This window comes from Brassica napus, chromosome C6 (assembly GCF_020379485.1).
Source record: "Brassica napus cultivar Da-Ae chromosome C6, Da-Ae, whole genome shotgun sequence".
NCBI classification, from domain to species: Eukaryota; Viridiplantae; Streptophyta; class Magnoliopsida; order Brassicales; family Brassicaceae; genus Brassica; species Brassica napus.
This window is the reverse complement of record NC_063449.1, coordinates 4,720,172-4,745,345: the sequence shown is the minus strand read 5'-3', so window position 1 is coordinate 4,745,345 and position 25,174 is coordinate 4,720,172. Positions and strand designations below refer to the sequence as shown.

General features: G+C 28.9%; 1 long non-coding RNA gene across 1 annotated transcript; it reads left to right on the top strand.

Moving 5' to 3' along the window:
• The first annotated feature begins 10,451 nt into the window (after positions 1-10,451).
• On the top strand, positions 10,452-24,939 carry LOC111207101. The gene is made up of 6 exons (XR_007325430.1): positions 10,452-13,046; positions 13,141-13,221; positions 13,472-13,543; positions 13,654-13,729; positions 13,834-14,122; positions 22,535-24,939. It is a non-coding gene; the product is annotated as an uncharacterized LOC111207101 (long non-coding RNA).
• Positions 24,940-25,174: the final 235 nt, after the last annotated feature.

Genomic DNA, 25,174 nt, shown 5'->3' with positions numbered 1-25,174 from the left:
GATCCCCAGATGTGTACCACGTATTTCTACTTTTCTGGTGCCAAAACTCTTCCTCGTCTTTATATGCATCTTGTAACTTCTTTGAGACCTCGAAAATATCTTCCTGAGACCTAGAATTATCTGTTTGTACCTTTTCAAGAGCTTTCTGTAACTCAGAAATTTTATCCTTTCCATAGGGAGGATTATTTTTCCGCCATTTAGCAATTTCGTGTCTACAATTACTAATTTTTTCCACGATCCCAGTTTCTCTTGTTGCACTATAAACTGACCAGCCCGTTGTAATTGATTCCAAAAGACCTTCTTGTCCAATCCATCGTTTATCAAAACGAAATTGCCCTTTTCTCCTAGTGACTTTATCATCCAGATAAGCCACTATTGGACGATGATCAGAAGCCACTAACCCTAAATATTCTGTATAAGAACATGGGAACAGAGTGTGCCATTCTTCATTCGCTAAAGCTCGATCTAGACGACATCTTACCGTAAATGCCCCTTTTCCTTTCCCCCTTCTCCCTTGCCATGACATTTTATTTCCCCGAGCCGGAAATTCCAATAAGCCAGTATTCCATGTAATATTTATATTTCTTATATTATATATTTACTTATTATTTGTTTTTCTTTATATGTATATTTATTTTTTATTTTTTATTAATGCCACGTGTCATCTTTTAGAAAAAGTTTTTTCGCTGATGTGGACATCCTATGGAGCCTCAAAAGCTCGCTTTTATTAGTATAGATGTAATATTTATATTTCTTATATTGTATATTTACTTATTATTTATTTTTATTTATATATATATTTATTTTTTTATTTTTTATTAATGACACGTGTAATCTTTTAGAATAAATTTTTTTCAGCGGATGTGGACGCTCTATGGAGCCTCAAAAGCTCCATTTATTAGTATATATACATTTTTCATATAGATGTTTAATTTAGTTTTTTCATTTTTAATTATATATTTACGTATTCCAATTTTCTTGCTATTATTCAGATGATAAATTATGATAGATGTTTAATGTACTATTTCTATTTCTTATATTGCATATTTACTTTTTATTTATTTTTATTATATTGTATATTTACTTATTATTGTTTAATGTAATATTTCTATTTCTTATATTGTATATTTACTTATTATTTATTTTTCTTTATATGTATATTTATTTTTTGTTTTTTGTTAATGCCACGTGTCATCTTTCGGGAGAAGTTTTTTTTGCTAATATTGACGCAAATGTAAAACTATATTTTTTAAAAATTATATATAATGTTTTTTGTTTTTTTTTTATAAAACGGTAATGTTACATTATGGAGATAAACCGTCTTTTCTTTTAAAGTGAAAAATGGTAATTTTACATATGTTTAATGTAGTTTTTCCATTTTTTATGCTTTATGTTTACATATTATTTATAATTTTCAAAAATTTGTAATATTAAAATGTAAAACTATATTTTATGCCACGTGTCATCTTTTGGAAGAAGTTTTTTTTTGCTGATGTGGATGCTCTATGGAGCCTCAAAAGGTCCCTTTTATTAGTATAAATTTCTTTACAAACTTTTGTTCGGTAAGATAACATTTCATTCTCTTTCACTTATATTCTTCTTTTTCATAATCCAATACTAGATTTTAACCCGCACGTCCGTGCAGATATTTTTCATTTTATAAATATATTTGATATTATTACAAAAATTTAAATATATAATTTCCATTTTGGTACTATATATTGTGTAATTCTATAATATTATTGTTTATATTTCTTATTCAGCATTATTAATTTATAGTGATTTGTTTAATACATTTTACTTTGTTATTAATTTTTATTACTTACTAATATATTTTTGAGTTATATACAATAAAAATAACAATATGAAATAATCAAATAGATAACCTCTTTCAAAGTATATTTTTCTTTAATTTATAGATTTTGCTGTAATACATTTTTAAAATTTATTTATTTATATTATAGAAAATAAATATGTTTAAGATAATTTTAATTTACATGTTTTGTTTAAAAATATAGTTTAACATATATTATTTTAGTATTTTACGGGATTTATAAATAAAAACACTATTTTTAAATAATATATCCCTATTATTTTAATAAATTTTATGCATAATAGTATCTATCATATTATTTCAGTAAATTCAATTGATATAGAATATATATTTTTATGTTATGATATTAAGTTTTATTTTTATTTTTAATTAAGATTTCAAAATATTTGATTACTTTAGTTTTTACAACATATATAGTTTATTTTTTTGTGGTGCATTTCAAAACTTTATTCATTATTATCTATGATTTTATCTTTTGTAAAATTAGAAATATTATCATTTTGAGTTTGAATATTTATTTTCAAAATTTTATATTTTCTCAAAAGAACTTTAAAAAATTACACTACTATTTTTGAATGTGTTTTTATTACTACATTAATACATTATTTTATAAAAAATATTTGAATTTTTGGAAATATTTTCTACATTTTCTTAACAGATTTTTTTTATGATTACAATAAAAAACTTATAATTAAAATTTGATTTGTCTTTAATATTTTAAATAAATTACTAAAATTTCATAGTTTTCAAATAATATATTTTTAAAATAGTATATGAACTAAATGTTATTATGTATTATGATATTTTTGTATAGAAACATTTTAAACAATATATTGTTGAGAGTTTCAAAATAAACAAAAAAGATAATATATAGTTGTAGATATAAAAGTTTAACATATGTTATAAATTTATTTTTGTATAAAAATATTATATATTTTACGAATTTTAACCATTTTAATGATAAGTGATAGTTGATTAAATGAAACAATTTTTAAAAATAATTGTTTTTAATTTACCTATTTAATATAATTTTTTCATATTTAATTCATATAGCACTTCTATTTTTATATAATACAGAATATAATTAGAGAATTTATAAAAAAAAGTATATAATTTTTTATTTTCTTTATTTATAAGAAAATTTTAGTTAATATTGATTTCTAACAATATTATATTACTAATTCCGAAATTAATTAATATGTTATTTTATAAAAACATTTAAAATTTTAAGTAATATTTTGGTAGATTCTTTCTCAACAGATTTTGTTATAATTAAAAAAATAAAATTCAAATTTATAGTTAGTTTATTATTAATGTAAATAATCAAATATATCATATTAACTAATTATTTAAGTGGTCCTACTATGACTTGATAATGTTGGATAAAAATTGGAACCTAATTTAATATATTAGATTTAAATTTACTCAATTTGATGAAGAAATTGAATTTTTCATTGCAACATATTGTTTTTATCTCTTATGCATTCACCAGTCTCTATTTCTAAATTTTCGACCGTCATACTCCGTCTTCAGCCCAACATCTCTATTGGTATTTTTATCTTCTTTATCTATGTGTGGTCATCTTCTCTATTAAAAAAAGGTACTATTTTTATCCACCATAAAAAGTCACAATATGTTCATTTCATTAATAACATAATGTAACATAATAATCAATAAGAATAAAGGGGAAATTACGTGTTTACCACTTTCATACTACCACTTTTCATTTTTACCACCACTAAAGAGACATTTTCAAAAATATATTCTTCATTAAGTGGCAAAAGACTCTTATGCCCTTGTTCTTTATATATATAATAAATAAATATTTAAATAAATAAAAATCTAAAAAAATAAAAAAATAATTTTTTTATTTTTTTTTCGAATTATACGATTTCGAAATTTAAACCCTAAACCCTAAAACTCAACTCTAAACCTTAAACCATCAATCTTAAACCCTATTTTTTTTTTGAAATATGAACACTAATCCTAAACCCTATTTTTTTTAAATACGAACTCTAAACCCTGAAACATCAACTCTAAACCCTAAGCCCTAAACCTTCAACTCTAAACCCTAAAACATCAACTCTAAACCCTAAACCCTAAACTTCAACTCTAAACCCTAAACCAACAACACTAAACCCTAAACTCTAAACCCTAAACCCTAAAAATTAACCCTAAACCCCGAAACATCAACTATAAACCATAAACCCTAAACCTTCAACTCTAAACCCTAAACCCTAAATTCTAAACCCTAAAATCTTAGAGTTTATGTTTTAGGGTTTAGATTTGAAGGTTTAGGGTTTTAGGGTTTAGGGTTTACGTTTAGGGTTTAGAGTTGATGTTTTAGGGTTTAGATTTGAACGTTTAGGGTTTTAGGGTTTAGGGTTCGAATTTAAGAAAAATATAGGGTTTAGGGTTTAAGGTTTACGTTTAGGGTTTAGAGTTGATGTTTTAGGGTTTAGATTTGAAGGTTTAGGGTTTAGGGTTTAGAGTTAATGTTTCAGGGTTTAGGGTTTAGAGTTGATGTTTCATGGTTTAGGGTTTAGAGTTGACGATTTAGGGTTTAAAGTTGATGCTTTAAGTTTAGATTTAGGGTTTAGGGTTTACGTTTAGGGTTCAGGGTTTAGGGTTTAGAGTTGATGTTTCGGGATTTAGGGTTTAGAGTTGATGTTTCATGGTTTAGGGTTTAGAGTTGATGATTTAGGGTTTAGAGTTGATGTTTTAAGTTTAGATTAGTTAACCGTATGTTTTTCTTTGTCAAAGTTAATCAAAAAGTTATAAATGTCTTTTACCCTTCACTAAAGATGAGGGTAAAAGTGATTAGTGTAAACATGAAAAGTGGTACTTTGAAAATGGTATTTTTGGCAATTTCCCAAGAATAAAATAATAAATCAATTTTAGCTATAAATTTGAATTTTATTTTTATTTATAGCAAAATCTGAGAAAAATCTAACAAAATCTTACTAATCATTTTAAATATTTTTTAATTAAATAATATTTAATTAATTTCGTAATTAATGATATAATTTAAATTAATATTAATTAAATTTTATTATAAAACAAAAAAAGTTCTATGCTACATTTTACAAATTTATAATTATAATATGTACTATATTAAGAGATATTAGGCTCCATATACACCGTTTGAGCTATAATTAGTGAAATATCACTTGCACTATTCAATTTTTAATATCCCAGTAATGTCCCTATACCTACTAATGCTATAGAATCCTAGACTATGATTTTATCCGTTGAAGAAAGAGAAAACTTAACGTCATTTGTTACCGATCAAATTGATATCCCTAAAATTGTGAGACAAATCAAGATTTGCTCATATCTGAATCAAAAACATAGTCTACACAGATTATGTCTAGTGATTGTTATGACAATTACATACATGAAAATCAATCTCTTCTCTTCTTCTTCTCCATCTTCAAGTATCATCAATGTCTCCAACACTTTCTCTCCGCCGCAAAGACGAGAGTTTGAGTTCAAAACATGATCCTCTGCCATAAGCTTCCGACAAATCTACAACATCTTCGCCCGATGTGCTCCTCCGACATGTTCACTTGAAGACCGATCCGGATGTATTCTTGAGAGTTCGCAAACGTCACCGGATTTGGAGAGTTAAAATAGGTTTGCGAGTGCCACCTGTCAAATATTTTATGAACCCATCGTAAGTTTTGACAAAAAATGTCAGATACGTTGTAAGTTTCCATTTATCTATTTCCTTAGTTACTAGGAGAGTAATTCATTTTAGGCTGCGATATCTAATTAGTTAGATGTTAACATATATTCCCGTTATCGGTACATGAAAACATGAGATGTTAAATTTTAGTGTCACATGTACATGCTACTAATATAACATAGACTTTACCTTTTCTCTTAGCGTTAACAAAAATTATATATACTCCACTGAATTCAGTATATCTGTATGATAATGTTAGTTGACGCTTAATTTTCTTAAAACATTAGCAAAAGTTATATACTATGAGAATTTGGAGTCTGAATTGCTTTTTGTGTTAAATGTTTTAGGCGAAGCTAGTGTTTATCGTTGACGGTGAATACAACTCCACACTAGTTACAAAATGTTTTGAGTGGCATGATAGGTAGAAGAAGAGGTTTTTGACAAGATTGTATCTTTATCCGAAAATTCCTCTTTTTGGAATTTTCGGGCAATATGTAATTGTGTGTTCGTTGAGAGTCTAGAAAGAACAAGAGATTTGGTTTCTTTTTGTTAGAAAGTCTATATGGATGTTTCTTGAGAGTTTACTTGTGTTACCAGTTTTAATTATGTGAAACTAAATTCTAATATCCTCTAAGTTTATCTGAATACACTTTTGTTTATTTACCGTCCTGCTTGTGTTGCATTATTTCTTATATTAAGCATTGATATCTTCTATTATCTCACTCTCTCGTTACTACTAAGGAGAGTCGATTTGTGTTACATTATTAACATATAATGTGAATACTTAACCGTTAACAGTTATATACTTATACACTAAGAACTATATTAAACTCTTTGTTACAATTACTAACTCACACAGTTCTCTCTCGTCTCTAATGTCATCAACATATATATTAGCCACTAATATTCTAATTAACAGTTAAGAAATTTGTTAGCCACTAATGATAACCACTGAAATCATTTACTATCTTATATATTAAAATAGAAGTCACAACCTTGATTCATGTGTGATTTTTTAAAAATTGGACCTAATGGACCTATTCCTAGAAAATCATGTTACATTTAATATCTAATCTTATCATTTTAATTTTGGGCCTACAAGAAATGTTTATTGGGCTATTAATAATTGGATTTAAACAATAGATGATCCATTGGACTTATAGATAATATAAATTAAATAGATATAATTTAATGTTGTAATACTATACCTCTATATGCTAAATATTTAAATATTTGTCGATGTTAACTTTTAAAATTATAAAAAAAAAAAATTTAAATAACAAAAACCATATTATCTAACAATGATTAATATTTGCTACCTTAAACCAATGAAAACAAATTTTAAACTATATAGTTTATTTTAAAAATTAAACAAAAACTAAATATTTAATTATTTACTCGATAATATAAATCTATGAAGCGAAAAGTTTAATTTTTTTAAAACTTTCTAAATTTGTGAAATGTTACAATATCTTTGAATATGACAATAAAACAATATTTTATTAATCTTTATATATATAGTTATGATTGTAATAATGAAATAATAACCGAAAATATATATATAGAAGAAGATACAAATACATGTGAAAGTTTGAAACAATTTATTCAATGAAAAAATATACAGTAAACTTATTATGTTTTAAAAATTTATAGACACATATATATTATAATAAATACCAATTTAGAATTGAAAACAAAATATTTATATAAAAATAAATGAAAACAAAAATCCGCGCGGTTGCGCGGGTCGAAATCTAGTTGATTTATTGAAACTAGTATTTTCATTACATGCTAACATTTAATAGTATCAAGTATTATAATTATCACATTGTACGATTGATACTAAGTTAATACTTACAGCCTATCGTATACCAGTCATGAATTTGTTATCTTTATCTGATCTTACAATATAACATTGAAATATATGGTGACAAGATGAGACTATATATTCGTTATTTTCTCTTAGGATCTTAGCTAATACTTACATACTACCATAGATAAGTACAGTTTTGTTCCTCTTCTTTGTTGTAACACCAATTGTATAGTTACAATCTAACATTGGAAATATAGGGTCACTAGATGAGACTTCTTTAGATTTGTGGTACCTTCTCTGATCTTCGCAATCTTACATTTGTCTTTCTATATTTTCAATAACCTAGACTCCAACATATTGCATACAACCTAACATTTCTAGTAACAAACAGTATAAATATTACGTTTATGTTATACGATTAGAACCTAAGTTAATATTCACAGTCTAACATTAGTGCATACAGATTTGGTTAAACGTCACTTTTATATGTTAACATGTTCTTCTAATGTGGTGAGTAGACCATACTACTACATTCTAAATTTATAAATATTGCATTATATCCAGAGGCGAAGCCAGATCTTTTTCATATTGGGTGCACATAATTAAATAGTTGATATGTATAATGACAAAAGTTAAAAAAACGGGTTATTCGTGCCCATGTTCTTGAGTAATTGTGGGTGCACCTTAACTAAATATGCCTCTTTCACGTAACATGTCCAATGTAAAAAAATTCAATTACTAAATAATAATGGGTGCACGTGCACCCCTTCCTTCCAACCCGGCTTCGCCCCTGATTATATCTTCTTCTTCTCATGAATCTAAACTCTATCATAATTATAACAAACTAACATATCAATTAACAAAGCATATAAATATCTCATTGTTGTTCAGTACAACATGCATCCCAACACCACTACATTTATGAACCTATAATATTTCTAACATAATTATTACAATCTAACTAATTGGTTAACAAACAAAAGAAATATCTCATTATATTTTAGCAAAACAACAGCGTGTGGTTTAAAATCTCCTATTAAAGAGCTATAGGTGAGCAGAGAGCTATATATCTAGCTCATATCCGAGAGATATCAACGCATGTGCTTTCTTAGACGACGTGGCGTACCGTCAAGGGTAGTTTTGGTAGAATGCATTAAAAGGACTACACTGACCAAAGATTTTTCGTGCATAAGGGTATTTATCTAATTTTGGTTTCTACTAGGTATATTCACCCAATTAACTCTTATATTAAACTAGAAGTATTATATAAAAAATACGAAAAAATATATTAAACTGGTAAATTAACTTATTTAATTTTTTAGAAAAGCTTTCATATAAATAAATTATCATTTACCATTAAACGGGTTAAAATAAGTTAACTACATAATATTTTATACCAAAATAAAGTTATTAACATATGTTGAACATTTATTTCTACAGCTATATATTTTTAAAAAAATCATATGTTGAAGAAGATTCTTAATTTTATTATTTCAAATTATATATTAATTGTACCAAACTTGAAAATGTAATAACAATTAATAAAACAGTAAAGACATAAATAAATCACTATATATTAATAAAATAATAAAAAACCTAAACAATAAGATTTAATAGTTATATAATACATAACACTAGAATATAAATCATATATTCAAAAATTGTATGATAATGTCAAAGTTTATAAAATGAAAAATACCCGCACGAATATGCGGGTTAAATTCTAGTGGATCAATTAAATCATAACCATAATATTAACAATTACTAGATCTCGATCCGCGCAACCGCGCGGCTGTTTATTTTCATTTATATTTATATAATTTTTTATTTTACATTTTTTAGTGATATATTATAAACATTAAGCATATTTTCAAAAGTGTATATGACTTATATTTAAATACAGTAGTGTTATATTTTAGTTGTTTGTCCACTTTAGTTGTTTGTCATCCAATTGATTGTTTCAACCTGGCAATTGTATTTGCAGCTACTTATTATATTTTATTTTGTTGGATTTTTTATTTGATTATTAGACATTATAATATATGTAAAATTTAATAAACATGAAAAATTATTTTCATGTCCAATGAATTTTGTTGTAAACTGTATGATAATGTATTCTATGTATAAAATTTTTCACTTGCTTGGTTAATGTTCGTAATGTGGTAATGAGTGAAATGAGATGGACCATAAAATATGATAGTAGTAATTTGTTATATAAAGCGACTAACTGAAGCGAATAGTAACTAAATATTACCACACATTATAATTTGAACCGAAAATTGTATTTGCAGCTACCTATTATATTATATTTTTGTTGGATTTTTTGTTTGTTTATCTTATATATTAAAAAGAAGTCACAGCCTTGATTCATGTGTGATTTTTTTTATTAAAATGGACCTAATGGACATATTCCTAGAAAATCATGTTACATTTAATCTCTAATCTTATTATTTAAATTTTCGGCCTACCAAAATTTTTTATTGGGCTATTAATAATTGGATTTAAACAATAGATGATAAATTGGATTTATAGATAGTATAAATTAAATAGATGTAATTTAATGTTGTAATACTATACCTCCATATGATAAACATTTAAATATTTGTCGACGTTAACTTTTAAAATTATAAAGATTTTTTTTAAATAAAAAAAATCATATTATCTAACAGTGATTAATCTTTACTGCCTTAAACCAATGAAAACAAATTTTAAACTATATAATTTATTTTAAAAATTAAACAAAAACTAAATGTTTAATTATTTACTCGATAATATAAATCTATGAAGCGAAAAGTTTAATTTTGAAAAAAACTTTCTAAATTTGTGAAATGTTACAATATTTTTGAATTTGTCAATAAAACAATATTTTACTAATCTTTATATATATAGTTACGATTTTAATAATAAAATAATAATCCAAAATATATATAGAAGAAGATACAAATACATGTGAAAGTTTGAAACAGTCTATTCAATGAAAAAATATACCGTAAACTTATTATGTTTTAAAAATTGATAGACACATATATATTATAATATATACTAATTTAGAATTGAAAACAAAATATTTATATAAAAATAAATGAAAACAAAAATCCGCGCTTGCGCGGGTCGAGATCTAGTTAGACATTATAATATATGTAAAATTTAATAAACATGAAATTTATTTTCATGTCCAATGAATTTTGTTGTAAAATGTATGATAATGTATTCTTTGTATAAATTTTGCTTGGTTAATGTTCGTAATGTGGTAATGCGTGAAATGAGATGGGCCATAAAATATGATAGACGTAGTTTGTTATATAAAGCGGCTAATTGTGTTTGTAATATAAAAATTAATATATTGTTTTGGCATAACCTATGCTTCGGAAACTAATTAAATCTTAGTGACACAAATGATAATATACCATGTAATTATAAGTTTAGTTTCAAAACATTTTCCTGTTTTAGTGGTATTTATACTTTTCAAAAAGATATAGTAAGATTTTATTAGATTACGATTTTAGAAAAATCTGTAGAATATATTTTTATTTATTTTATTTTTAAAATATTTAAATATTTAGTTTAATTTGTTAAAATTAATGAGTCTCTTAGGTTTTATTATTAGGAAAATACATGATATTTTAATTAAAAGTTATTTAATTAAAGGTTATTGACTTTTGAAGAAATGGTCTAAAACATTCTTAAACTCCATTTGATAGAGGTCAAATGTTACTCACGTAGTAAATAATCTTTATTACTGATCAGGTTGTATAAAATTTTGAGTTTGTGTATTGTTAAAAATGTACCGTTAATGACTTATATATACAAAATAATGAGTTTATGAAAGTATTAATAAGAAAGTAATAAAAGGTAGATAGTAATAGGAAATGTATATAAAAGGTAAGAAGTCAGATAATGAAATTGAAATTGCTTATAAATTAAATAGCTAAATATTAGGACACATATTTTTCAATGAAAAGTAAAATTATGTTTTGTTTAATTTGATAAAAATGAAAAATATTTTTTTTATTTAAAAAACATTAAATTAGTAAAATCAACATATTATATGAAGATTATATCAATAAAATAAATTATGCATATGTTATTAATTAAATTATATAATTTACATATAATTATATTACTATATTTTAATTGATTGGTTTATTCGGTTTGATCGGTTTATATACCAAACATTTTCATATGCCACGGCTTCTTAAGAATAACATTCATTCGGTATATTCGGTATTATCAAATCCAAATCACTTTCAGTATTTCGGTTTGGTTCAGTTTTTGTTGGTTTGCTTTTACCGGGTTGAACACCCATATTTGCAATATATATCATTAATGATGTAAAAAAAAATACAAAAATACATGAATTAAAAAATTTAAATGATGGATCTTTTTTTAAACATCTTATTTAAATGATAGATCAAATAAAAAAAATTACGCATGTAAAAAGTTATGAATTCTGTTTTAATGGTTGCATTGTGTTAGTGTCTAAAGTATATTATAAGTGACTTACTCTGTATTGTTTGAAATCATAACACATGATTCAACTATTTAAAAGAAACAAAAGTTAAACTTTTTTATTTTAAGTTACTATATATTGTTGATTATGAATCTTATTTATCATCAACGTTAGACCAGTAATTTTCTATGTAACAACCTAGATAAATAATCAGAACAGAATAAGCTCAAATTAGTTTGATAATTTCATGTTATAGTTTGTTTTACGTTAGGTTTAGAGTTCAATAATAACTGCAGGGACTGCAATTTTATGAAGAAAGATTAATAGCTATGCTATGCTGGTAGTGGGCTGATTAATTGTCCAAGAACGTCGGAGCACTCGATCCCTCACGTAAAGAATCTAAACACTAACTGATAAATCAAAATAATTGTTTTGTTTAATCTTGCTGGAAAAGGGGAATTAAATATATTGTTAGGATTAGGTTATGTAAATACAAAATAATGTAAATACTATTCTAGGAGAATGTACATTTTAAAATATCACACATGAAAAAAGTCATGACTTTTGTTTTAATACATAAGATGTAGTCAATAATTGTTTTTTAAACAATGAACTAGATTCTGACCCGCGCTTAAAAAGCGCGGGTATTTTTTGGTTGACCGTAAAGCTAAATATTATTTAAATTAAAACTTACTATTATATATCTATAATATTTAAAAGCTGTTATATTATTATTATTTTCATCTGCTCAGTCTTGTACAATATTTTCATTGAATTTTCATATCCGAGTCAGACTTGTAGTCGAACCGATGGATCTATTTACCCGTATATAAGTGAGGGTAGGATATAATAAAACGAACATGGTAAAAATACCTCACAATAATATTAATCTTTTTGAGACAATGGTTTTATTAGTAGAAATCTATAATATAAAATAAATGATCTGTTTACATTTATTATTTTTTTTCAATTCTGTTTACATGTATTTATGTATTAATTGGTGTTCAAAATATTGTATTTTTTTAAAGAAGTAATTGAAAGTGGGTCTGAAGTTAAATAGGATTAAAATTGTTTTTAACTTAAATGGGTTTAGTAGTAAAAATTGATTTGTTAAGTTAAGGGCCCAAGCCCATCAAAAAATTTGTACCTGCCGACAAGAAAGGATTAAGATCGTCTCTTGTTTTGACAGATTGAAACTCTAAAAAAAAAAAAATTCGGAGATGGCGATTCCCGTCCACTCGTTCCTCTCGGATTTGATCTGGTATTATCTCTTCTTCCTACAGATCGAACACACTCAAACTCTTCCATATCTGATTTTGTATACACGGAGATCTAACTTTCAAAAATAATTTCAGGTGTTGGGTCCATGTGATTTCCGATGACTTCCGAGTACAAATCGGTCAGATTGTAATACTGAAACAATACCCGACAAACATGTAAGCGTTCGCTGTTTGAATGATAAATTTTTTTTTATCGTTGTATAAAAAATCATTGTTGGTTCTTATTACACGAATCTATATTTGCTGCAATAAATAATTATTTCTGTTTAGTTAATATATTTTGGTTTCTAATTATCCTCTTCAGCACAAGTTATTAGATATCTATAACGAAGAAAATCAAATATGTAAGATTCATATACATCAATTGATGTATATTAATTGATATTTTTTCCCGGTCATCTTATAGGTTCTTATTTTTATATGCATGGCAAATATGGATCAAGTCTTTATTTAGGTGAACATTATCAAACGTGAGAAGGTAAACATATACTTGTTTTTCTTCGTTTGTTTTGTAAATAGAATGACATCTACACTTCAAAATTATAATTTCCAATTTTTTCATGTTTTGACAAACAATTGGATGCGAAGGATATATTCTAAAAGAGCAGATGAATCACCAAACTAAAAAGTCAGAGCAGATGAATCACCAATGTCAAAAGTCAGTGTAAGTGAATATTTCAAATATTTTTTTTGTTAAGAATATAACAACTGTTTCAGAAAACAGAATTACATCAACACTTTGAGATTCTAATTTCAAATTTGTTTCAGGTATTTACAATCAAGATTCAAACTCGTTTTAAAGAGCTGGAAAGGCATTTATAATATAGACCATGATGATTCAAAGTCAATAATAAGGAGATAAGTCGAACTTTTTATAATATATTCTTTTAGTAGTTGGGTCAAGTTGCTAACTTTTGATGAAACATCCTCTATGTTGTTATGCTTATGGTTCTTAGTTTTGATTGTAGGATTTAAAAAACATAATCATCGTATAGTAAACTGACATCAACATCTATTTGGAGAAGATCAGAACGCGTATACACTCCTATTATTAACTGTAAGTTGTTCTAATTACTTGATAGTATTGAACAATAGGAATGGAACTTTATCGGTAGTTAGGTATCAAACCGGAGCTTGCTTGATTTCTTGAAATGAATGAATGCTTTTATTGAAAATAATAAAACTTGCAAAGCATTATAAATATTGTTTTCCAAAATTAAATACTGTATGCAACCCAAATAGATAGTTCAACAAAAGAAAACAACAAAGTAAAGATAAAATCAGAGATTCTGGAAAATCTCTTTGAAAATAACGTTCATTGTTTGTTTCTGAGGCTTTCCCTCATCGTCCACAATCAAAATCTTTAGCCCCTTCTTGGATGTCACTCTTGAGATAGCCACGTACAATTGACCATGAGAAAACACAGACCTTGGTAGATAAATGCCAACTTCTGATAGTGATTGCCCCTGACTCTATTGTAATGGCAAAAGCCACAGCAATAGGTAGTTGCCTCCTTTTCATCTTGAAAGGCAACTTTTTGTCAGTAGGGGTAATAGCAAGCCTAGGAATAAGAACAATTCGCCCAACCTTATCTCCTGTAATCACTTTCGCCTTAATCACAAAATCATACATCTCTGTAATCTGAAGTCGAGTCCCATTCATTAATCCGCCAGTAGGATCTATGTTTCTTAGCAACATTATAGGACAACCGATTTTCAAACGAAGACTATGATTTGGCAAACCTGATACTTTGATGGTGTTTAAAAAATCTGGAGTGAGAGCTTGGTCACTTTTCCCAAATTTATCAGAAGCATCAATCGAATCAGAACTTGAGTAGATTCTTTCCTCACCTGCAAAAAAAAAAAACAGACAAATTAATCAATCAACTGCGATCAAATATATAAGAACAATAGATTATAAATTATGAGAAAAATAACAAACCATCAAGGCTATCCAACATGTGCTGATTAATCTTGTCTACATCTTCATTAGTAGGACAAAGTATAGCTCTTTCTTGAAAAAACTTAGGCTCTTTATTCTGCTGCAAAGATATTGAATCCCCATAAACAGCTTTGCTTATAGACTCAATTGGATCATTTGCATCAAGAATAAGAAACTCCTCTGGAATATCGATTAAAGCCTCTCCATCGTTACCTTGCCCAATGTTTCCATCTCCAACATCTAATATCCAATGATTCGAAACAATGCTTGCTCATCATTGGTGCCTCGTCCCAGATGATCAAAGAAGATTCTTTAATCAAATTCGCTTGATCAGATCCTTTAATTAGTGTGCAAGTTGAAAAATCATCTGGGTTGATTGGTATTCCAAATCTAGAATGTGCTGTCCTTCCTCCTGGTAGAAGTAGTGAAGCTATCCCACTTGATGCAACATTCAAACAAATTTCTCCTCTGTATCTAATAGCAGCAGACAACAATCTCCACAAGAAAGTTTTTCCAGTTCCACCAAAGCCATACACAAAAAAAATGCCTCCTTTCTTCTCTATGACAGCACTAAGAACCTCATCATAAATCTTTCTTTGTTCGTCTGTCATTTTAACAAAGTTCTGATCATGATCAGCTTTTAACTGCTCTCTGTCATAACCAAGCTCATCCATAATCAAGACATTCTCCTTATGAGTTAGATCAGATATTGGCTTTGGCATTTTCTCCCAGGCTTCCAGAGAAGTACCATTCCTCTTCAAAATCTTCTCAATCTCGTGAAGAGTAAGCTGTTTTATCTCCTCGTCAGTCAAACATAGATCTACATAACAAAAATAACCATATTCAAACTTTTAAAGTTACTCAGGAATAATAGGAGTGTATTATGCTAACGATTTTGAAAAGCTAATCATACCTGGTCTGTTTAATAGCTTCCTACGACGATACAAAATGTCATCAGATAGAAATTCCCAAGTGTTTTCCCAAACAACTTCTGGCTTCGATAGACTATTTGACATGAGCATGATCACAAAACACTGGCGCATATATGATGCTGAACCTGTAAAACTTGTCCTCACAATATCGTCAATATATTCTTGATCATCTTCCAACAAACCCCGAGCAAAGCACGTCTCTTTGTAATCTGGATACTGAACATTGTTAAATGTTTTGATTTCCTCAAAAGATGTAGGACCCCTTACAATGTTCAGCAAGACTCTAAGGTAGTAGGCCTGTTCTATTTTCCGTGGTGCGTAGTTGATTCTGCCAATACTGTATCCTCTCTTTCTATCAGTAAACTTCCGCTGTTTTTTATTCCAAATAAACTTTGTTGGAATTTCAGCTAGAGTCATCTTCCTTGCAACCTCACTGATTTTCTTTAGTTCAAACCATCCCATGAACATTGTATTCTCGATAAGCACGCGACTGGTAACTTCATCATAGGTGTCATCATCTTTGAAAATGACAATCTGCTTTCCCGGTAAATGAAATTGTATCCTCTCAACTGGCATGGATCGATGGTGTATATTAAACTTAAATGTTCTCCATGCACCTTCCGAAGCAGATACATATCTGCATATGCGTGTCAAAAACATTTAGTTAGCCATAACTACTCAACGTAGTCAAAGTTTAGAAATGTAATAGTTTGTTCCATAGATATACGAAACTAATATTCATGTACCTGCAGTTGAAGAAATCCTTAATTTCATTTTTTTTCTCTTCTGTTGCTGCTCCATCAGTACCGCTAGTCGCAGTTGAAGGATTTTCCACGGCTACAGTACAACGATCTTGTCCTTTATTAATATACTTAAATAAGTATTTGATTGAACCAGTCTGATTACACCATTCGACATTGATGTGAGCTCGATAGCGAAGCGACAGATCTCTGTTATAAGGAATGACATATATGTTGTCACATTTGAAGCCATGTTTCTCAATGAAGCGATCAGGCTGTTCTCTTCTTCTGTAGATAGGAAATCCTTCTTTGTTGACAGTAGTCTTCTCAACGTGAGTTTTAGGATATAGCTTAGAGCATTTTCCATTCTCCATGCAAGGGGACTTCATGTTAACAGCTCCACAAGGACAATGAATCATCATATCTTTCACAACTTCGTAAAGCTCCGGGTCTTTCTCTTTATCTGGAATTTCAGCCGAAATGATCCTATCAATGTCTGCAGTAGTCGAAAATTTTGACCCAGGAGCCATAAATAGCAGAATGTGAGCATGAGGAAGACCCCGCTTTTGAAATTCAATAGTATACATGGCTGCATATCAAGAGTACAAAAATAAGCATCAGGAAGTAGACAAATGTATCAATATTTAAAGTATACAATGTTGCATATCAAGATAACGAAATAAGCATCTGGAAAATGACATCTATAACAATATTGGAAAAAAATAAAAGTAGACAAACTCACATGCCACAGTCTTTCCCAATAGCTGCTTATCTGTTAAATCCATCATCAGGGAATCAAGTTTACACTTGAACAATCTGCAGATAATCTCAGGTCTGTCGTCTGCAGTGAGTTTGCGAGGCTCCAAATACCTGATTATTTCTGGCCATTTTGGATTGCAAGTAAAGGTTATAAACAGATCAGGAAACCCAAAATGTTTGCAAACCGCCATGGCATCCAAATACATATTTTTCATGTATCTTGGTCCTCCAGTAAATGAAGCTGGCAATAGATATCGACTTCCCTGATCGTGCATATCAATTTTCCCCTCATTCTCAGCTTGTTGTATAGAGTCAAAGCTATCTGATCTTAAACACTTCTGATTCAATCGCAGATAACGCAGCCTGTTAGACTCTATCGTAGTGTAGCCATCCACCAAAAATTGCTGAAACAACCTCTTAGAATGTAAAAGAGTATGACACTCGTTCTCCCTTTCATGAAGCCGAAATGCATACCATTGTCTCATACTGATAGTCTGTCTCTTATGCTGGGCTGTAGCATCAGTTGTTCTTTTTTTAATACCAAGTCTAAATCCATCTTCTCCGTAAGTAAAAATGAGAGGATATTGAAGTGCCAGATAAGATGGATGTATTTCGCTGATTCTTTTAAGAAATCCTGTTTGCTTCTCTTCTAAAACAATATCTCTTTTATCCATGTCCAAATTGAAATCTCCTGGAATCAATGCAGCAACCTCGGACGCAGTAGGAGTATCATATGTCCTTCCATCTTTTTCTCGACAACTTACAATCCTCATATGCAATGTCTCCTCTGGAAAAGTGTTAAACCTTTCCCTGGCTGTCCTAAACTGATGAACATATGGATTCACTTCGTCAAGCATCTTCACAAGTCGTTCAATAACTTGTTTCCTCAATCTCTCCTTTTTAGCCTTCTCTTGCTTTGTTTTATATTTCCTGTGACAACAATTGTAAGTTCAGTTAAGATGATGGTTAATGCGCGAGTTAGAAGAAATTGTTTATGTAATATATACATACCCGATAATCGATGATCTATTCTATATTTCGTTATCAGTGTCAATAATATAGAGCTGGCCAAACTTAGGATCTTCCCCAGGTGGTGGTTTTAAACTACCCATTAAATGGTAATTCTCTCCTTGAAGAACAACCATTTTTGGTCCAGATCCTTGTGGTGCTGATCTATCAATTTTACCACCAAGAGAAGTAAAAGAGAAAACCATATTGATTTGCCTGATATTTTCCCTATAGTATTTGCTGATCTCATCGTTATCTGTTAGCAATTTCTTAAGAATCTCTGGTGACTGCTTCAATAATGGCAACTGAACCTGACCTTGGCCACAACATAAAGCGAACTTAGGTTTTTTGTTCTGCTTTTTTTTCTCAATGCGTTCTCCATACCACATTATTGTGCCACAGTGTTCACATTTAAAAGTTGGATCACCTTCATCAACGTATTCTGCGATTTTAATAAGCAAGACATCACGATAACATTCAAAATCGATTTTCCAAAATTTAATCTGTAGCTACGTAGGAAAATAACATGTATATAACCTGTCTTTTTCGATGATGATTCTTCTTTAACTCTTGGCTTTCTCCCTATTAAGTATAGAAACACTGGTCAGTGATTCACAAAAAACGAAAGCACAAAACATGTTATAGTCAAAATGTTTTATACGACAGTATTACCCTGGCGTTTGATATTCGTCCATCCCTTCTTCAGAGGCTTATCTTGGAAGATATTTTGAAACATAGTTGCCATTTTCAAAACCTGAGCTCTTTGATCATCTTGCACTGTCTGGACACTTATATCTTCTTGGGGCTGGGCTGTTGTCTCCGGATCAGAATGATCTTCATAATTTGTTTCTTCCTCTTCAGAACTGATATCATAAATCTGGAAACCTTGATCTAAACATTTATTATCAAAATATTAGTACTGCTGACTTCCAATATAACTCACTTTCATTGTAATATAGATTAATACCTTCGAATGGACTCAGATAGTCTGAATTGTTCACTATGCTGGTTTCATCTATAGAAACTTGCTGTCCTTTTCGGCATGATCTCGTTGCAATATGTTTCTGAGTAGAATTCGTCTTTGAGAATTCTTTCAATAGATTTGTTGGACGAATATCAAAACACCTTCTTTTGCTTGAAGTGTTTGAGTCATTTATAGAGCTACGACCTTCATAGGCTTGCCAAGTTAAACCTAGGAAAAAAAAAACGGTAGATGACATATCTAAAGTTGTGTTGTTCAGTGGTCTTGTGTTTGGTGATCTTACCTGATGTGTTTACATTTTCTAGTCTTTGTGAAATAGATGGCCTTGTACTGTTACTCAGATTAACTGATACAAAAGACAAAATCACGAGTATACAACATTATACCAACTTCAAAGACTATTAAGAACTAAGTAATGGGTATATATTCTAAAATCCTTGCCTCTCGATGATTCTGTTTGTGTGTGAACAGATTGAGGATGGTTGAAAACACCAGATTGCGGTTCACTTGGTGTATCGCGATTGGTATTTGTAACATCACTCAACACCCTGCAGAAAACCCTTTTCAAAGGCAATACTCCAGATCTTTTATCAGTTTGTTGAGGAGTAATCCTATTTTCTGAACTCTGTGGGGAAACGCTACTTCTCAAAAAATTTTGTGATGATTTTGGTTTAGGAATTCTCCCATTCGTATTGTTGATGTCGTCCTCCATTGGAACAAAATGTTTGAAGAAAAAAGAGGTTGATAGAAAATAAGGTTAATGTAGGTTTTGATAAAAACTTAAAATGTTTAGAAAATAAATAAACCCCACTTTTTAAGGAAAACTGAATCGTAAATAACATATTTGTCAATTTTATTAAAACAGTTCTATGTATCAAATACGATTTTTAATGACAGGTAACACACCTTCCTAAAATATTTTAATAATAATCACTTTGTTTTTTTTTTAAACCATAACATTGTAGACAATCTTATGGTTTCAATCACGTTATTGCCTCATCGTTTTTTTATTTTTTTGAAAATTATACTTCATGAATGAAAAGCTCTTATCATTTTAAATCCAAAATGAAACAAAAATAAAATGGAAAACCAGAAAACAACACTTTTTATTTTATTCTAAGAACATATGCTGAAACTTAAACAACAAAGCCATCTTCTTTTGCTCCATCACTTCTTCTCCTTCTTAATCACTTTAGTGCATAGCTTTTTCGAAGTAGATGTCTTATCAGGCGTGTCTTTGTTTTCTTCATTCTTGCGTTTGGAAGAAGGAGTAGATGCAGCTTCATTAGGTTCATTGACTTGTAGCAAAAGCGGTGCCTACATGTCAAAATCATTATAGTGATATAAGTATAACATGTTCAACCAAATAGTCAAAGAACATAGGGTCATAAACATGTCTGACCTCAGACACAAAACTGCTGGAAGGAGCAGAACCAGATTCTGAGTTGTCACCAATCTTTAGTAACTTTAGATCTTTCCAAACCTTACCAACTTTGTAGCATACCCCTTCAGCAGATGCATTATCCTTTTCAACGTAAACTCCAAATGTAAATGTTTGACCAATCAAAGTTGTAATTGCATCAGGAAAATCAGCATCTTCTTCTAGCTGTATGAACCGAAATTTAACTTAGTAATATTTTACAAAGAAATGTCATCTTTAACATGCCGATTGTCAATATAATAAAGAAATTGGCTTACTTCATCTAATGAACCATTAAGTAGATATTCAGCAGATTGAGGAACAATCACTTTAGCAATCGAATCCAACAACATAAAAGATGATTCACCAGTGTCATCTTTAACCATCAAATGAATTTTAAATCTGTAAAGCCAAAATCAAAATCAAATTCTCAGCATTCAATATGGTTAAAAAAACAGCAAGAGTGATAAATATTAAATTATTTTCTGAACTCACTGTGGTTTTACAGAATACACCAATTTTTGCATGTCTCACACCACCACACATATTTCAGTACATCTTTACCGTTCACTCTCTTGACAGTTTTTGACTCTTGAAAAACCTTCTTGTTGCAATCGAAGCAACCAAAAAAATACCAACCCCAATCGGTATCAATGTCACATATAGTTGCAATAACTCTGCATGGTTCAACCTTCACGAAAATTCAAAATTAGGCATCAGATTACTAATTCTTAATACCAAATATATAATATTATATATAATATTACCTCAGTAGATTCAACCAACTCTGCAAGATTTTTCTCCTGGCATTGCATCCACTTGTGGCTGACCAATTTTTTATCCAATTTGTTATCGCCTGAATCGGATATGGTGATGGCTAGACTGTCACCAGAATCACTGAAAAAAATCATATTTGTAAGTAATATACATTACGTTTTCAATAAATATATTAGAAAAATATAGATCAGGAATGACAAATCACATTTTTCTAAATGCTTGTGCTTCCTGTATGTCTGGATTGATGAAGATTTTACTTGAATCATAAGCATTTGAGATTTGGACTTCTCCTATCATTGTTGAACAATTTGAATGTTATTTGTCACAAAACAAAAAAAAAACGTGAATATAGGATATAATCTGATTTATAGGACATTATTTTTATAGTATTGATACCTCTAAAATGACCAATCTTAGCGAATCTTAGAAGGCATACAATAAACCCATCTTCAGCTTCTTGGCAAGCATTGTAAACATTCTCAGCATATGTTCCCCAAAGGCAGCAAGGCAACCTTAGATCACTTTATTTACAAACAAAAAAAAAGACAACTAATTAGAGCTTATATATCTTAAAAACGGGTCAAAATCCAAAGGTGGTGTTGAATTCACTCACTTAATGTCTCTAAGTGTAAACTCCAACTTTTTCCTTTCTTTTCCTCCAGTACAATGAACTGTATCAAGATCACCCAAGTCCAAAACCTGTCCAATTAAATCTGAAAAAAAAAACACAATGCATATGATTATCTATCAAACTTTGCTAATATAATCAAAACTTTAAATATATCGAAAATGAATTACCAATAAGGATGTTCGTATTATGCTTGCCAGTTAGTATGGTTTCAAAATCAACCAAATCCAGAAAATTATCATCAATCTGGAGAGTTGACTCCGAGATGTCCGTGTTGTGAAGGAAATTCATTTTCAAAGGATTTTTGGTTGTTCGAAATGTACGGGGAGCATTCGTCAAACTGAAGTTATCAATGTTGATCCACTCTCCAACAGGAACTTTCGTAGCCAACTCATCCATGTAAGTCTTCTTACACGATGCATGAATTTTTGTACCCTAAAAATACCATAGATTCAAAATTTACGTTGATTAGAATATAGACAAAAATCTTGAAAATAACAAAAACATATAAAGAATAACACACTTACATGAGCATCAGAAAGGACTAATTCGAGTGAGTAACCAGCCATTTTAGTCCATTGTCTCCATGAATGCAGAACTTTGACTTGTACCCGATAAGATGTAAAACGTGGTTTGATATCGTTCAAGAAGGTAATCTGCATATTGTTAACCATGATTTTCTGAATCGTTTTTTCTTTTCTTGTGAGGAGTTTGAGTTTGATTTTGATAAAGATGGATGTTAAACGGTTGAGAGTAAGATTGTATTTATAATATAGGAGGGGTTTATAGTCGATCAACCATAATTGAATATTTTGTAATCAAATTGGTTATCTTATTTTAAGGAATAAAATCTAAGCAAGCATCAATTAGTTATTTTGGTTGATAGATTTTAGGTAAATTGTGTAGTTAGCCGTAATAAATAAACTTGTAGAGGAAGGAATTTAGAATATTGGTTAAGGTAATTACGTGATTGAGAATAATAGCATTGATTCTTAATAATGATTATTTAAACGTGATATTAATCAATAATATCCTGTGGAGGAAGGAATTAAGATTTTTGGTTTAGGTAATTACGGGATTGAGAATATATACTATTGATTTTTTTTGTTTACAAAATCACTATTGATTCTTAAACGTGATCAATATTCAAAAAAATCTTCGAATATATACACTTAGCATATTTATTTTTCTCTTCGTGATCATTTCGTATCAATGTAAATAAATGTTAGTTACCGTATTTATAGGAATAAAATCTAAGCTTTTAAAATTTTTTGTTGTTGACAATAATAAATAAACTTGTAGAGGAAGTAATGAAGATATTTTGCTTTCACTTAGCATATTCGTTAGTTTTTCAGAGTTCACATTTATTTAGTTGTTAATTCTTCTATAGTTATTTTGCTTTCTAAACTTATGATAAATTGTCTACTCAAATATAAGCAAGAGATAAAAGCAAGTCATTTCTATAGTTATTTTGCTTCCTAAACTTATGATAAACTTGTAGAGGAAGTATTGTAGTTGTTTTGCTTCCACTTAGTATATTCGTTTGTTATTCAGATTTCACATTTATTGAGTTGTGTTTCGTGCTTCAAACCGCAATTTTAATGCCCCTTTATTATTAATATAAATTTATGACAAAATAAAATCCCCCTTTGTGTTTCGTGATATTTTATTGTTTCACAAAATCAAATTGTAAATCTTCATAAGAAAACAAATGAAAAGTACAAATGCATTTTCCTCTCACGTACTAATAATATAATCTTCATAAGAAAACAAATGAAAAGTACATTTAGAATATTCTTCAAATCTCGATGTTTGCTTCCCAGGTAAGAGATATTGGATTCCAAACAAAATTACATTTGGCACAGCAATCTGGATTATCATTATCTTCTACTTCAATAATATCCTTGTTATTTTCCATCCAAACCATAAACTTGTTGTTTTCTGAGGTTGTGGACAAATCTTTTTGTTTTGTGGAGAGCTGAAACATATAAGAAAACCATAATAAGAGATCTGAATATATAATGAAAGTAAACATGTTAGCCGCGATTTCTAAACACATAGTCCCATAGTTCAACCATGTAAAAATGTAATACCTTATCATGAGGGGGAGATGAGGATTGCAATGACTTAAAAAAACAGGATATGAACCACTTTAGCATTTTTTGGTTTCCTTGGGTCTGAGCCTCGGGTTTTATGTTTTTGATATTGGTGATATATGTGATGCTCTTGAGTTTGGTGAGAGGTGGGTTATGTAGGATATGAGATGGCGATTTCTGGTTAGATAATAGTCTATTTTATTAAAATGAAATTTAAAGTAGATGTCAACTTAGAATATTCTTTTCGAATTATTTGGGTTACAAAGGTCGTAGATGCTGTTATAATAGATATGGTTAGACCAAAAAATGGAAAAAGGAAAAGGTCCAAAATGACTTTCATAGGTAGATTTATTTAAACTCCTTCTCTTTTAATAATATAGATATATGAGCCTAAATGAAGATACTTAGGACTTTAACTATTTGGACCAAAATTGTGTGTTAGGAGCCCAAATAATATTTTATTAAAAGTACGAAACTCAAGCATGAAGATTTTTTTCAGGTATTTTTCTATTTTGAAAATATTTACATATCATTCTATTTCAACTTCTTCTTTTTTTTTTTGACAAATTCTGTTTTAACTAATAACATGTTTTTATCTATCAATACTATTAAAACAGAAGCAATATTTATTTACTTGCAAGTACTTTATGTTGGACAAATACATTTATTAAATATTGTATTTACTTTATGTTATATATTGTTGTTGCTGGACTTGTTATACAGTAACATAAATTTTAACAAAACTAATGAAATTGAGTCTAAAAACGTAGTCACATACTCTATGCTTTCTTAACAAACAATGACAATATAAAAGTAAACATATCTT